The 16,712-nt window shown below is 45.7% G+C and overlaps 1 non-coding gene across 1 annotated transcript; it reads right to left on the reverse strand.

The window, feature by feature from the left end:
- Positions 1 to 1,647: 1,647 nt before the first annotated feature.
- Positions 1,648 to 1,731, reverse strand: Trnas-gga (transfer RNA serine (anticodon GGA)). Its single transcript is given in 2 exon segments — positions 1,648 to 1,682; positions 1,692 to 1,731. It is a non-coding gene; the product is annotated as a tRNA-Ser (tRNA).
- Positions 1,732 to 16,712: the final 14,981 nt, after the last annotated feature.

Genomic DNA, 16,712 nt, shown 5'->3' on the forward strand with positions numbered 1-16,712 from the left:
GAAACGTAGTGTGTCCCATGTAACACGTTTTGCACATACACTGTCGGAAAAAGAATCGTACATCCGGAAAGACTGATCCGATGATGGCATATAAAATGGTTCAAATGGCTCTGAGCACTATGGGACTCAACTTCTGACGTCATCAGTCCCCTAGAACTTAGAACTACTTAACCCTGACTAACCTAAGGACATCACACACATCCAGCCCGAGACAGGATTCGAACCTGCGACCGTAGCGGTCTTGCGGTTCCAGACTGTAGCGCCTAGAACCGCACGGTCACTCCGGCCGGCGTTGATGGCATATACCACCAACAGATAGCATAGTGGCATATCTACCAGAGCGCCATCTGTGTCTACCGTTTAATAGGGAATGCTGACAGCCAGGTGGCGAAGTGTGATGCAAACTATGAAGCAAGCAGGCAACCATGCCACGGAGCCGCGTTCGAGCTTCCTACAGCCAACTGAGTGAGTTTGAAAGGGGTCAAAGGGATGATCCTTTCAGAGAACATCCACACAGGTTGGATGGGCTGTGTGAGTTGTGCAACGATGCTGGTATCAGTGGTCACGTGAACATTCTCACAGCTGTAAACAAGCTTCTAGACATCCACGTAGCACAGACGCCCACCAGGATCGTGGTGTTGTAGGGTCAGTAGAGGCAGATAGTACAGCTACCACAGCACAGATAAGAGGGCTTGTGAGCCCAGACGTGTCAACACGAACTGTTGCGAACCGGTTGTTAGCAGTGGGAATACAGGCACGCACAACCTCTAACCCGTCTTCCACTCACGCAACAGCATCGACGTGCACGGCTCGACTGGTTCCGTAAGAGGATCACTCGGAAGATGGAATGGCGCGCCGTGGTCTTCAGCGATGAAAGCAGATTCTGCCTGCATGCAAGTGATGGTCGTTTGCATTTACGACGTAGACCTGGTGAGTGCTGTCTCCTAGAGTACAGTTGTCCAAGGGACACTGGCCCAAACCCATTCTCGTTCACCTCTGGTGTTCGTGGATGGGACGCTAGCCAGCGCTCAGTACGTGCAGAATGTTGTTAGACCTGTTCTTTTGGCATTCTTGAAACATGAAGCTGATGTGTTGCTCCAACAGGATAATGCTCGCCCACACACTGCCCGTGAAACTCAGCGTGCTCTGCAAGACGTGTTGCAGCTTCCCTGGTCAGCACGATCTCTGGATTGTCTCCAACAGAGCACGTGTGGGATGTAATGGGACGAAAAGTGACTCGTGCGTCTCGTCAACCAACAATTCTTTCAGAACTATGTGAAATGGTCGAACAGACGTGGAATAACGTATCCCAGGATAGTATTCGCCGTATGTACAATCGACTAGATACCAGAGTCAGCGCGTGAATTGCCGCCCGTAGAGGCTACGCCACGTACTAATATGGGTGGCTCAGCATTGGTCGATACCATGTACCTCAACCGCTTGTGCTATTTATGTTACATCTAATAATTTCATGTACTCCGTATCCATTGTTGCAACAGTACATCTTGAGTGAATTGGAAACCTCTGAAAGGGTTCAAATGGTTCAAATGACTATGTGCACTATGGGACTTAACTTCTGAGGTCATTAGTCCCCTAGAACTTAGCACTACTTAAACCTAACTAACCTAATGACATCACATACATCCATGCCCGAGGCAGGATTCGAACCTGCGACCAAAGCGGCCGCGCGGTTCCAGACTGTAGCGCCTAGAACCACTCGGCCACCCAGGCCGGCCCTCTGAAAGGGTATACTATTTTTGTTTCCGGTAGTGTATCTGAATAGCCTAGTACTTCCCAATAGAGTGCCGAAATACTTTAGTTTTGGGTACGGCAGTTATAATTCTTCCCCAAGCTAGTATATAAAATCTACTTACTTGATTGAGATCGATATCGACAGGTGTTCCATAAAAAGTAAGGTAGCTAAAAAACTTCATCGCTGCGGGAAAGCTCATAGGAGTATGCTCTGAACCATTAAAACCACGTAATTTCTGAAAATAAACACCATCATCATCAAGTACTAACCATACACAACACCTCGCATGCGGTCTAAAAAGGGCCATTGGTTTGAGAATCTTCAATAATTTTAAAGTGGAGCTGTAATACGAAGGAGCATACCTTTTCATCCTAAAATGTGCTGCACAAGAACGTCATCGTAATCCATGCAACACAGAGTGTATCTTTAATACTAAACGACATTGTCAATTTATTGTGGAAATCTCATGCAAAGTTTCTGGCATCACTAGTATTGTAAAGAAATATGTTTATAGAGAAAGGATGATCCATGAAACCAGGCATGTGAAACGGTGAGGTAATGGTATAGTGTTTGCCAACTCAGTGAAGGCCAAAAATGGTCGAATATGGGAAATATTTGCGCAGTTGCAAATTTTTGTACAGTGGTAGGAGGGGGTGTCCTGAACTACACACGACAAATCTCCACCGGTGGGGGTAGCGGGCGATTAAAGGTGACTCTTTACGTTTTTATCGAATAATTTGAAAACCGCGACTTCTAGCAAAAAATTGCTTTTATTTCTCTAATACTAGTACACTCTAAGACAAAAAGACGCACCACGAAGAAATTATCTGAATGGGAAAAAAAATCGGTAGCTGTGATGTACAGTCGTGAACAAAACGAGCGAGACCCCTCGCGTTTTCGTTATGCTGATCCGCACAGCATTAAAGTCTGCTACAAAGCATAACAGGCAAGGCGACGAAGTGCTACCAACATACTATGCACAGGCGTGAAACTGAAAAACTATCTGAATTTTGTCAGACTGTTAGCAATCATGTGTAAGACTATATTAATGCTGATTAGTGTGTTAAACACAACACGTAAATGTAAGATATAAATGAAAGAAGAAACGCTAATTAGTATGAACTGTACTAATAAAAATGAATTTCAGCTTATCGAGATAACATAACTGTTTTAGTAAGACAAAGTACCCCAGATGGTTACGAATTAGCAAAATATTATGCGCATTCGGCCGCAAAACGGTCTGTGTCAACGTTCAGACCAGTCGTATTGAATTACCGTTGCTGACCTACCATGAAAATTTGCAAATTTAGCAATGCGTGAAGATTCATAACGAAATTCAGTTAAAAATCATTCATTGCCACAGTTAAGTCAATTCATGTATTGACAGAAGAGGAAAAAGTAGGCAGTAACAAGTATGAAATTCTACAAGATTTTCGTATTTACATCCACAAGGCGCCGGTACATAATAAAGGTAGCAATAAAACGTATTGGAGGGCACGACAATTTCTTACAATTGCTTTACAGATAGTCTATCTGCCTCCATCGAGATTAGAACCGAAAACAAACCAGACTTCCCTTGCAGTAGCAAAGAACTTTCACTACGCTAGCAGACAACTCAGGGAAACAGGCCTCTATTATTACCCCACACATGAATAAGCCGGCAATTTCGCACTGAAAATGGCAAAATGAACTGCAGTTTCTGTTGCCTAGAGCTTTCTGGAGTCAAAAACATGAATTTTCTACTTTTATGTCACCGCTTATGTGACAATCATTCGGGATGTTTGTCGAAATAACAAAATACTGTTATTAGCGAGTAAATTTAGTAGGATAATTCTGCACCACCCCAGGAAATAAACGGCTACATAGCTCCAAACGTATTCTACAATGTTTCGAATTCTCCATTAGACTCGTCACAGCCAGAAAACGTTCATTAGCCGAAGTGTTTCTTAAGCTAGCTAACAATGGGAATGCTCGCACTTCTGAAACGCGGTGGCATTAACTGGGATCTGAATTACCACGTGTATAGGCAAATGTATTTTATTTGCATTCCTATAAACGCGATTTGGATCGAAAGCGTAGCTACGATTAATATGCTGATGTATCGACAGCAACTAGAACATTCCGAATAAAGAGTAGGTGGAATTATTTATGTGGTCCTCATCTTCAGTAACTGTCGTAGCTATTTTCGTTGTTAGGATTTCGTCAACTAAATCGATAAAAATGGAACCCTGCTAGTCTCACTTTCTTGACTGTCATCTGTCTGCCCAACCCTTAAAACCCATTTACCTCGAGTACGCCGGCAGGGGTGGCCGAGCGGTTCTAGGCGCTACAGTCTGGAACCGCGCGACCGCAACGGTCGCAGGTTCGAATCCTGCTTCGGGCATGGATGTGTGTGACGTCCTTAGGTTAGTTAGGTTTAAGTAGTTCTAAGTTCTAGGGGACTGATGACCTGAGAAGTTAAGTCGCATAGTGCTCAGAGCCATTTGAACCATTTTTGAACCTCGAGTACAGATAGACCTAATAAGCGGAAATGTATCGCACTTCCTGCGGTATACGGTCCCTTGGTGGTGTAAGAAATTCATTTTTATTAGTACAGTTCATACTAATTAGCGTTTCTTCTTTCGTTTATATCTTATATTTACGTGTTGTTTAACACACTAACCAGCATTAGTATAGTCTTACACGTGACTGAAAACTGTCTGACAAAGTTCGGATAGTTTTTCAATTTCACACCTGTGCATAGTATGTTGGTAGCACTTCTTCGCCTTGCCTTGTATGCTGTGTAGCGGACTTTAAAGTTGTGCGGATCAGCATAACGAAAATGGGAGGGGTCTCGCTCGTTTTGTCCACGACTGTACATGTACAGGCAAAGAAATAATTACAGTTTCAGAAGAACTGGATGATATATTTAAGAGAAAGAGCTTCACAATCTGAGCTAGTCAATAATGCGTTGGTCCACCTCTGGCCCGTATGCAAGCAGTTATTCGGCTTGGCATTGATTGACAGAGTTGTTGGATGTTCTGCTGAGAGGTATCGCGCCAAACTCTGCCCAATTGCCGCGTTAGATCGTCAGTATCCCGAGGTGGTTGGAGGGCCCTGCCCATAATGCTCTAAACGTCTCAAATGAAGAGAGATCCAGCAACATTGCTGGCCAAGGTAGGGTGTGGCAGGCATGAAGAGAAGCAGTAGAAACTCAAGCCGTGTGCGGACGCGCATTATCTTTAAATGTAAGCCCAGGATGGCTTGGCATGACGAGCAACAAAACAGGGCGTACAATATCGACAGTGTACCGCTGTGCCATAAGGGTGCCGCGGACGACAACCAAAGAGGTCCTACTATGAAATGAAATGGCACTCCAGACCATCAGTCGTGATTGTCGAGTCGTATGGTGGGCGACAGTCAAGTTGGTATCTCACCGCGGTCTGGGGCGTCTCCAGACATGTCTTCGCTGGCCATCAGGGCCAAATTCGATCAGGGCTTACCACTGAAGGCAGTTTTTCTCCAGTGAATGAGATTCCAAGTAAAAGACTTGTTTGCAGACGCCCCGGACAGCAGTGACATACCAGTCTGACTGTCGACCACCATAGGGCCTGACAACTAGGAGTGATGGTCTGTGGTGCCATTTTTTTCATAGCAGAACCCCTTTGGTTGTCATCCATGGTACCCCTACAGCGCAGCGGTACATCGACTATATTCTACGCCCTGGTTTGTTGCCCATCGTGGGAAGCCATCCTGGGCTTACATTTCAGCAAGATAATGCCCGCCCACAGGCACGGCGAGAATTTTTACGGCTTGTCTACATGCTTGCCACCTTCTACCTTGAGCAGCAAGTTCGCCGGGACTCTCCAATTGAGAACGTTTGGAAAATTATAGGCAGGGCCCTCCAACTAGCTCGGGATTTTGACGATCTAATGCACCAAGTGGACAGTATTTGGCACGACGTCCCTCAGGAGGACATTTAGTAACTGTACGCATCAATGTCAAGCCCAATAACTGCCTGCATAAGAACCAGAGGTGGACCAAAGCATTATTGACTTTCTCATATTTAAACCGCTTTATCTGGAATAAATCATCCACTTTTTCAAAAATTTTAATCATTTGTTCGTCTGTAGATGTGCGTAACATCTACCGATTCCCGTCCCATTCGCCTAATTCTTTCGTGATAAGTAGCTGCTTTTTGTGCTGGAATAATCGCAAATAATTGAAAATACTTTTTAATGGTATAAAATTAACGTTTACTGTTACTTTAAGTGGGTTATGAACAAATATTAAATATGTATATCACGTTTAATCGCACGAGCCGTATTAAGAGATAAATTGGGTTGCGGATGTGGAGGGTAGAAGCATATCCATACAATTCAGTTCCCGCCTTCATAGGTTTGCAAACTGAAGAGCGAGCAGATGATTTCCTATCTCACCTACCCCACTACTTCACACAAGGAGAAACTGCAGAATATTTTATAAAGTCAAAGTCAGGTTACCTTCCATTCAGAAGGGTGTTGCACGCAGCGGCTGTTATCTTGACTTGTAAATAATAGATTTCAGCTATCAGTCGTCCTTTTTAAATTTTATTGTCAGATCTAGATTTCAGCTAGAAACTAGCCATTCTCAATGCACTATCATTTTTGATCAATGCATATAATGCTTGTTTGCTACTTTCTAACTGAACTCTAGATCTGGCAATAAAATTTAAAAAGGATGACTGATAGCTGAAATTTATTATTTAAAAATTTTATGATGTTCTACCGACCCTCCGAAGTGCGCCTTACGAATTACTGGCGATGCAGTGCGCAGCCATACCCGGGGATGTTTGTTTTCCCAATATGTATTAACACTGCTTGGAATAAATATATGAGTTACTAATAATACTAATGAAAGAAACGCATATGCGCAGAATGTGCGTAAATCTGTATTCTACAAAGCTAGAGGGGAAACTGATTCTTAGTCATCCTATACGGCAGTTGTAGCGTTCTTCGGAGAAAGGCAACTTTCCCCATCAAGAGCGCTGCTAGCTTTTCAGGTTACCGATCCTCTATATCTTCCCAGCAATTGCTGTCCAGTTCTGTAATGTGAGTACATACTTCACTGTGCTTGTGTATACATAGTGGAATTTGTTTCAGTTTAATGACTACTTATTTGCAGTTTTTAAATGAGCTATTATGCAAAAATGCTCAACAGCCGGAGTTGTCAACTGTTTATCACTCTGAAGAGCATGCCCTGAGTGTAACATGCTGTCAATATGTATTCGACAATGTCAGCTTCATTCCCTACCCTATAACTGCCTGCAATACTTTTCATAGCATGGGGGGTATAAATACTGAGCTCTCCCAACAGCTGAAAAGGCCCAGAAGCTTAAATTGTCTCCCTTTGCAATAGAACTACGTCACCTAGGTGTTACGGAAATTAGATACACTGATGAGCCAAAACATTATGACCAGTGCTCACCGCGACGTTTGGATGCCGCCAGGTGGTGTTTCGGCCACTTGACACAGTAACAAAAGTAGGTAAGCGGAGCAGACACGGACGGGATCACCCTAGCGAAGATATAGGTTGAAAACGGGGAAATCCGTTGAGATAAGCGACTTCGACAAAGAGCAGATTATTATTACGCAGAGAACCTGTGAACGAGTATCTCGAAAACGTCGAAGTTGGTCGAATGCTCACGAGCTACTGTCGTGAGCATCTACGGAAACAGGTAGGACAGTAAAATTACCACTAGACGCTAAATTGTTGGACGTCCACGACTCTTCACAGAACGTGGAGTTCGGAAGCTTGTCTGCTCTATAAAGTAGGATAGATGGTGATCTGCGGTATCTCTGCTGGAGGAACACAATGCTGGATCACGCATAAGTATTTCGGAGCACACCATTCATTGTTCATTGTTGAACATTGAGCTCCGAGGCAGACCATCCCGACGTGTTCGCAATTTGACCCATCGACATCGTCAATTACGATTGCAGTGGATTGAAGTGGGCACGGGCCCATCGAGGTTCGACCGTCGATCAATGGAAACGTTTCGCCTCTTTTGCTACACTAGGTCTATGGTTGTCTCCACAAATGCCGTCATCGGCGTAAATGGAGGCTCGAAACGTACAGCGCGGCACCGACGCAGGCTAGTGGGAGCAGTATTGTGCCATGGGAGATATTCTCTTGCACTTGCATGGGACCTGTGATAGTAATGGAAGACACGCTGGAAGCTGCGAACCACGTGCATCCCTTCATCTCTGATGTCCTCTCCGACGACAGTGCCATCTTTCTATAGTATAATCGTCCGTGTCTCGGAGCCAGAACTCTGCTATAGTGGTTTGGGGAGCATTACACTTAATTCACGTGGATGTCTCGCCTGATGTAAATCCTATTGAACCCACCTGGATCGCTATCGGGCGCCATCACCGCGAACGCAGATTTGCGGCCCCTTATTTACGCGAATTAAGTGGCCTGTTGGTAGACATCTAATTCCACATACCCCCAAAACCCTACCAACAAACTCTCGGATCTCTGATACGTAGAATCAGTTACGCATTTCGTTCCAAAGACGGACAGACACGCCATTAAGCAGAGGGTCGTAATGTTTTGGCTCATCATTATATTTCTACAGAAGTCAAGCAATGCATTACAGCAGATTACTGGTCTATACTTGAACATGATCATTCCTATTCCACCAGACATGTTCACACTCACCTTGTAAGATATATTGTGGATGTCTGATAAATGAGCCCACAATTCCAGCCGGTGTGGCCGTGCGGTTCTAGGCGCTACAGTCTGGAACCGCGTGACCGCTACGGTCGCAGGTTCGAATCCTGCCTCGGGCATGGATGTGTATGATGTCCTTAGGTTAGTTAGGTTTAAGTAGTTGTAAGTTCTAGGGGACTGATGACCACAGATGTTAAGTCCCATAGTGCTCAGAGCCATTTGAACCAAATGAGCCCACTCAGTGCAACTCACTCTAAATGTGCGAGGAGTTTCTGAATGGAAGAGATTAGTGCTGTCTACCAGTAACACAACTGATGGCGAGAGATGTACATTAACATTCTTGTCAATCATTAATTCACCACCAAGTGACTGCAACACAATAGCATGGCTTTCCAGTATGCTGCCTACGATAGACAGTTACCAATACAATCCCTTTCCCAGGAACACTACGAAGATCACTGACAATGATTAAACCTCCAAATATTATACTCCTCAGCCATTATTTATAGCAGGGAGGCCAAGATTTCGGACCGCAAGTAGAACGCTTGAGTAAGTGCCACAGCTCTCGGGCCTGGCCGCACACTTCCCTCACCGCCACGCCTCACTGTCTGATGTCGGAGCTGGGGGCTGTGGAGAAGGGTGGGAGTGGGGGGGAACTGTGAACGCGTTGCATTTAAATGACAATGCAGTCGTACTGAGGTGTTATATTTAATACACTACTGGCCATTGAAATTGCTACGCCACGAAGATGACGTGTTACAGACGCGAAATTTAACCGACAGGAAGAAGATGCTATAATATGCAAATGATTAGTTTTTCAGAGCATTCACACAAGATTGGCGCCGGTGGCGACACCTACAACGTGCTGACATGAGGAAAGTTTGCAACCGATTTCTCATACACAAAGAGCAGTTGACCGGCGTTGCCTGGTGAAGCGTTGTTGTGATGCCTCGTGTAAGGAGGAGAAATGCGTACCATCACGTTTCCGACTTCGATAAAGGTCGGATAGTAGCCATTTGCGATTGCTGTTTATCGTATCGCGACATCCCTGCTCGCGTTGGTCGAGATCCAATGACTGTTAGCAGAATATGGAATCGGGTTCAGGAACGCCGTGCTGGATCCCAACGGCCTCGTATCACTAGCAGTCGAGATGACAGGCATCTCATCCGCGTGGCTGTAACGGATCGTGCAGCCACGTCTCGATCCCAGAGTCAACAGATGGGGACGTTCGCTAGACAACAACCATCTGCACGAACAGTTCGACGACGTTTGCAGCAGCATGCACCATGAGCTCGGAGACCATGGCTGCGGTTACCCTTGACGCGCCATCACAGACAGGAGTGGCTGCGATGGTGTACTCAAGGACGAACCTGGGTGCACGAATGGCAAAACGTCATTTTTTCGGATGAATCCAGGTTCTGTTTACAGCATCATGATGGTCGCATCCGTGTTTGGCGACATCGCGGTGAACGCACATTGGAAGCGTGTATTCGTCATCGCCATACTGGCGTATAACGCGGCGTGATGGCATGGGGTGCCATTGGTTACACGTCTCGGTCACCTCTTGTTCGCACTTTGAACAGTGGAAGTTACATTTCATATGTGTTATGACCCGTGGGTCTACCCTTCATCCGAACCCTGCGAAACCCTACGTTTCAGCAGGGTAATGCACGACCGCATGTAGTAGGTCCTGTATGGGCCTTTCTGGATACAGAAAATGTTCGACTGGTGCCCTGGCCAGCACATTCTCCAGATCTCTCACCAACTGGAAACGTGTGGTCAATGGTGGACGAGCAACTGATACGTCACAATACGCCAGTCATTACTCTTGATGAACTGTGGTATCGTGTTGGAGGTGCGTGGGCACTCCATCCAAGCTCTGTTTGACTCAATGCCCAGGCGTATCAAGGCCGTTATTACGGCCAGAGGTGATTGTTCTGGGTACTTATTTCTCAGGATCTATGCACCCAAATTGGTTGAAAATGTAATAACAGGTCAGTTCTAGTATAGTATATTTGTTCAATGAATACCCGTTTATCATCTGCATTTCTTCTTGGTGTAGCAATGTTAATGGCCAGTAGTGTATTTCTCAAGAACATTGCTCACAAGCAAACAAATTTTCAATATTATTTATTTATTTATTTATTTTTGGCGCACTGAAGACTTGCGTTTTTTATGAGGTGCAGACTGTAGGTATATGGGCACAGGTAGACAATTTCACAGATTTTTCCTTCTCATGTTGCCATGTAATCGTAACTTATTTAGTTTTCGTGATTTAGTTATTTAGTTTCCACAACATTATGAAAACCGACTTACTGCCTATATAAATCCGGTCATGCGATAGCGGCGAGGAATGACTGCTAGTCAGGCGCGCACACACGCTGCATGTTGTATCAGTGAGCGTAGTGTGCATGTGTGGAACGGGGAAGACGTGTGATCTATCTGAGTTTTACCGAAGGCTGATTGTGATGGCCCAGAGACTCGGCACGAATATTTCGGAAACTCCATGACTCGTCGGGTGTTCGAGAAGTGTTGTGGTGAACGTGTTCAACACGTGGTGAAACAAGGTGAAAGACGTCGTGGACATTGGGTGGCCATCCCTCATTACAGATGTCGGACGTCGTAGGCCGGGCAGACTGGTAAAACAGGACAGGAGGTAAACTGTGGCAGAACTAACATCAGACTTTAATGCTGGGCAGAGTGCAATTGTTTGTAAACACACAGTGCACCGAAAACTCGTAACGATGGGCCTTTGCATCCGACGACCCATGCATGTGCCAATGTGAACACCACGACATGGGTAACTGTGACTGAAATGGGCACATGACCATCGGCACTGGACGGTGGCGCAGTAGCAGAAATTGCATGGTTTGATGGATCCCGATGCCTTCTTTTTACTTTCTTGGCCATGCCGATGGCAAGGCGCGATCCGTCGTATTTCTGGGGAACAAGTCCTTGACACCTGTAATGTTGGACGGAGACAGACTGTTGGCGGCTCCATTATGCTCTGCTGAACATTCGCGTGGGCATCCATGGGTCCTGTGGAACTCGTGCAAGGCACCATGACGGCCAAGAAGTAGGGCCTATCGTACACTGGTTACTGACCGCATACATCTTTTCATGACGATCATGTTTCCCGATGGCAGTGGCATTTTTCAACAAGATAATGTGCTTTGTCATAAGGCGAGGAGTGTGACGAGTGGTTCGAGGAAGATAGTGAAGAGTTCCAGTTGATGTGCTGGCTTCCAACCCGCCAGTTCTGAGCTAAATCGAACACATCTGGGTTGTGATTGAACGTGGCGTCAGAGCTCATCGGCCCCCTCCCCGGAATTTACGGGAATTACGTGACTTGTACATCTACATCCATACTCCGCAAGCCACCTGACGGTGTGTGGCGGAGGGTACCTTGAGTACCTCTATCGGTTCTCCCTTCTATTACAGTCTCGTATTGTTCGTGGAAAGAAGGATTGTCGGTATGCCTCTGTGTGGGCTCTAATCTCTCTGATTTTATCCTCATCGTCTCTTCGCGAGATGTACGTAGGAGGGAGCAATATACTGCTTGACTCTTCGGCGAAGGAATGTTCTCGAAACTTTGACAAAAGCTCGTGCCGAGCTACTGAGCGTCTCTCCTGCAGTGTCTTCCACTGGAGTTTATCTATCATCTCCGTAACGCTTTCGCGATTACTAAATGATCCTGTAACGAAGCGCGCTGCTCTCCGTTGGATCTTCTCTATTTCTTCTATCAACCCTATCTGGTACGGATCCCACACTGCTGAGCAGTATTCAAGCAGTGGGCGAACAAGCGTACTGTAACCTACTTCCTTTGTTTTCGGATTGCATTTCCTTAGGATTCTTCCAATGAATCTCAGTCTGGCATCTGCTTTACCGACGATCAACATTATATGATCATTCCATTTTAAATCACTCCTAATGCGTACTCCCAGATAATTTATGGTATTAACCGCTTCCAGTTGCTGACCTGCTATTTTGTAGCTAAATGATAAAGGATCTATCTTTCTGTGTATTCGCAGCACATTACACTTGTCTATATTGAGATTCAGTTGCCAGTCCCTGCACCATGCGTCAATTCGCTGCAGATCCTCCTGCATTTCAGTACAATTTTCCATTGTTACAACCTCTCGATACACCACAGCATCATCTGCAAAAAGCCTCAATGAACTTCCGATGTCATCCACCAGGTCATTTATGTATATTGTGAATAGCAACGGTCCTATGACACTCCCCTGCGGCACACCTGAAATCACTCTTACTTCGGAAGACTTCTCTCCATTCAGAATGACATGCTGCGTCCTGTTATCTAGGAACTCCTCAATCCAGTCACACAATTGGCCTGATAGTCCATGTGCTCTTACTTTGTTCATTAAACGACTGTGGGGAACTGTATGCGGAAGTCAAGAAACACGGCATCTACCTGTGAACACGTGTCTATGGCCCTCTGAGTCTCTTGGACGAATAGAGCGAGCTGGGTTTCACATGACCGTCTTTTTCGAAACCCATGCTCATTCCTACAGAGTAGATTTCTAGTCTCCAGAAAAGTCATTATACTCGAACACAATACGTGTTCCAAAATTCTGCAACTGATCGACGTGAGAGATATAGGTCTATAGTTCTGCACATCTGTTCGACGTCCCTTCTTAAAAACGGGGATGACCTGTGCCCTTTTCCAATCCTTTGGAACGCTACGCTCTTCTAGAGACCTACGGTACACCGCTGCAAGAAGGGGGGCAAGTTCCTTCGCGTACTCTGTGTAAAGTCGAACTGGTATCCCATCAGTCCAGAGGCCTTTCCTCTTTTGAGTGATTTTAATTGTTTCTCTATCCCTCTGTCGTCTGTTTCGATATCTACCATTTTGTCATCTGCGCGACAATCTAGAGAAGGAACTACAGTGCAGTCTTCCTCTGTGAAACAACTTTGGAAAAAGACATTTAGTATTTCGGCCTTTAGTCTGTCATCCTCTGTTTCAGTACCATTTTGGTCACAGAGTGTCTGAACATTTTGTTTTGATCCACCTACCGCTTTGACATAAGACCAAAATTTCTTAGGATTTTCTGCCAAGTCAGTACATAGAACTTTACTTTCGAATTCATTGAACGCCTCTCGCATAGCCCTCCTCACAGTACATTTCGCTTCGCGTAATTTTTGTTTGTCTGCAAGGTTTTGGCTATGTTTATGTTCGCTGTGAAGTTCCCTTTGCTTCCGCAGCAGTTTTCTAACTCGGTTGCTGTACCACGGTGGCTCTTTTCCATCTCTTACGATCTTGCTTGGCACATACTCATCTAACGCATAATGTACGATGGTTTTGAACTTTGTCCACTGATCCTCAACACTATCTGTAATTGGGACAAAACTTTTGTGTTGAGCCAACAGGTACTCTGAAATCTGCTTTTTGTCACTTTTTCTAAACAGAAAAATCTTCCTACCTTTTTTAATATTTCTATTTACGTCTGAAATCATCGATGCCGTAACCGCTTTATGATCGCTGATTCCCTGTTCTGCGTTAACTTTTTCAAATAGTTCGGGTCTGTTTGTCACCAGAAGGTGTAATATGTTATCGCCACGAGTCGGTTCTCTGTTTAACTGCTCAAGGTAGTTTTCAGATAAAGCACTTAAAAAAATTTCACTGGATTCTTTGTCCCTGCCACCCGTTATGAACGTTTGAGTCTCCCAGTCTATATCCGGCAAATTAAAATCTCCACCCAGAACTATAACATGGTGGGGAAATCTACTCGAAATATTTTCCAAATTATCCTTCAGGTGCTCAGCCACAACAGCTGCTGAGCCAGGGGGCCTATAGAGACATCCAATTACCATGTCTGAGCCTGCTTTAACCGTGACCTTCACCCAAATCATTTCACATTTCGGATCTCCGTCAATTTCCTTCGATACTATTGCACTTCTTATCGCTATAAACACGCCTCCCCCATCTCTGTCCATCCCGTCTCTGCGGTATACATTCCAATCTGAGTTTAGGATTTCATTACTGTTTACGTCTGGTTTCAGCCAACTTTCTGTCCCTAGTACTATATGGGCGTTGTGACCGTTTATTAATGAGAGCAGTTCTGGAACCTCTCTATTGACGCTCCTGCAGTTTACTATCAGTACATTAATACTGTTATTCCCTGTTGCATTTTGCCTACTCCTACCTTGCCACGTCTCAGGAGGCGTCTTGTCGGGCCTAGGGAGGGAATTCTCTAACCTAAAAAACCCCCATGTGCACTCCACACGTACTCCGCTACCCTTGTAGCCGCTTCCGGCGTGTAGTGCACGCCTGACCTATTCAGGTGGACCCTACATTTCTCCACCCGACAGCGGAGGTCGAGAAATTTGCACCCCAGATCTCCGCAGAATCGTCTGAGCGTTTGATTTAAGTCTTCCACTCGGCTCCAAACCAGAGGACCGCGATCGGTTCTGGGAACGATACTACAAATAGTTAGCTCTGATTCCACCCCGCGAGCGAGGCTTTCCGCCTTCACCAATTCCGCCAACCGCCTGTACGAACTGAGGATGACCTCTGAACCCAGACGGCAGGAGTCATTGGTGCCGACATGAGCAACAATTTGCCGTCTGGTGCACCCAGTGCTCTCTATCGCCGCCGGTAGGGCCTCCTCCACATCTCGGATGAGACCCCCCGGCAAGCAGACACAGTGAACACTGGCCTTCTTCCCCGATCTTCCCGCTATTTCTCTAAGGGGCTCCATCACCCGCCTAACGTTGGAGCTCCCAATAACTAATAAACCTCTCCCCCCGTGTGCCTGCTCGGAACTTGCTGAAGGAGCAGCCACATGTCCCCTCACAGGCAGAGCGGGCGATGCCACACGGCCAGCCTCCACATTGACCTTCCGCCTCGTGCGCCGCGAACGCCGCTGAACCCGCCACTCCCCTTGGGGAGAGGGTGGCCCAACCGCGCCCGGTACCCGCGAAGATGTCTCGACAGCAGGGACAGTGGGTGAAGCATGTAACACCTGGGGTGTACCTTGCGATGCACCAGACTCCCCACTGCCGCTACACTCCGAGGCAGCAGCCTGAAGACGGCTGACCGCGGCCATCAACACGTTCAGCTGTTCGCGAACAGTGGCCAGCTCCTCCTGCGTCCGTACACAGCAGTCACACATCCTATCCATCCCAAGGAATCAATTTACTGAAGAGAGTTAATCAACCTTTAACTAGACTGCTAATTCACTAAAGGCGGCTGTTTAGTCAATAAACTGTGGTTGCTAGCCACTTCTTGTAGAAAACAATGAAAATAGCACTACCTGTCTCTGGACTGTATTGAAAAACACTAGCACTACTGGCACTATGGTTGACTATTCAAAACAAACACGAAATCTATGGAACTATTAATAGCACTCGGCAATTAAAGCCTCCTAAAAGCAAAAACACATGGAAGAAGTGACAAGTAAGAAAAATACAGTTAATACTTAAATTAAGGTAGCTCGCTGCACAGCAGACGGCAGTTACGACGACACTGACACTACTGGCACTATGGCTGCTGATGTGGTGCCAATTCCCTCCAGCGACCTACCAAGGCCTCATTGCTTCCATACAACTATGTGTTGTCGCTGTTATCCGTGCCAGAGGTGGACATACCGGCTATTAGGTATGTGGTGATAATGTTCTGGCTGATCGGTGTGTTTGATCAAAATAAATATCTTATCACTTTTTCAAACTCATTATTCTTCGCGAGGGGGGGGGGGACAATGTACATGTCGTGAACAGCTTTAATGTAAAAGAATTTGTCTCTTAAATTGATTTACTGCAAGTCAATCCGTTGCATCTGCACATGCACAGGTAAAAAAGTGTCGTAAACAGATTGAAAACAGATGTAAGATTAGAATTGTCCTAGGCCTCCATGAAGTCTTTAAAACTCTTTGAAATCAGTGAGCTTAGGGAAACGGACGGTGTTTTTTGTCAGGAATTTAGCATCCGCATCAAACCGGGAATAAATTGTTTCTCATCTTGCAATGTCTCACTGTGGGCAGTAGCGCAATACACTTCATAGTTGTTCGTTGAACCACGACGGCGGAAATCAAACAAAATAATCCCTTCATAGTCCAAGAAGAACATCGTGATGACTTTTAACGGCTGAGGGTGCGACTTTGAACTTTTTTTCTATGGAGTAGATGTGGTGTGGGGGCACTCAATGGATTGCCGTTTTGTTTCTGGTTCGAAGTGGGACCCCATGTTTCATCACCTGTAGCGATGTTCGACAAAAATTGTCACGAAGAGCCTCATAACTCGCAACCAA

The sequence above is a fragment of the Schistocerca cancellata genome, chromosome 4 (assembly GCF_023864275.1).
Source record: "Schistocerca cancellata isolate TAMUIC-IGC-003103 chromosome 4, iqSchCanc2.1, whole genome shotgun sequence".
In the NCBI taxonomy this organism is placed as follows: Eukaryota; Metazoa; Arthropoda; class Insecta; order Orthoptera; family Acrididae; genus Schistocerca; species Schistocerca cancellata.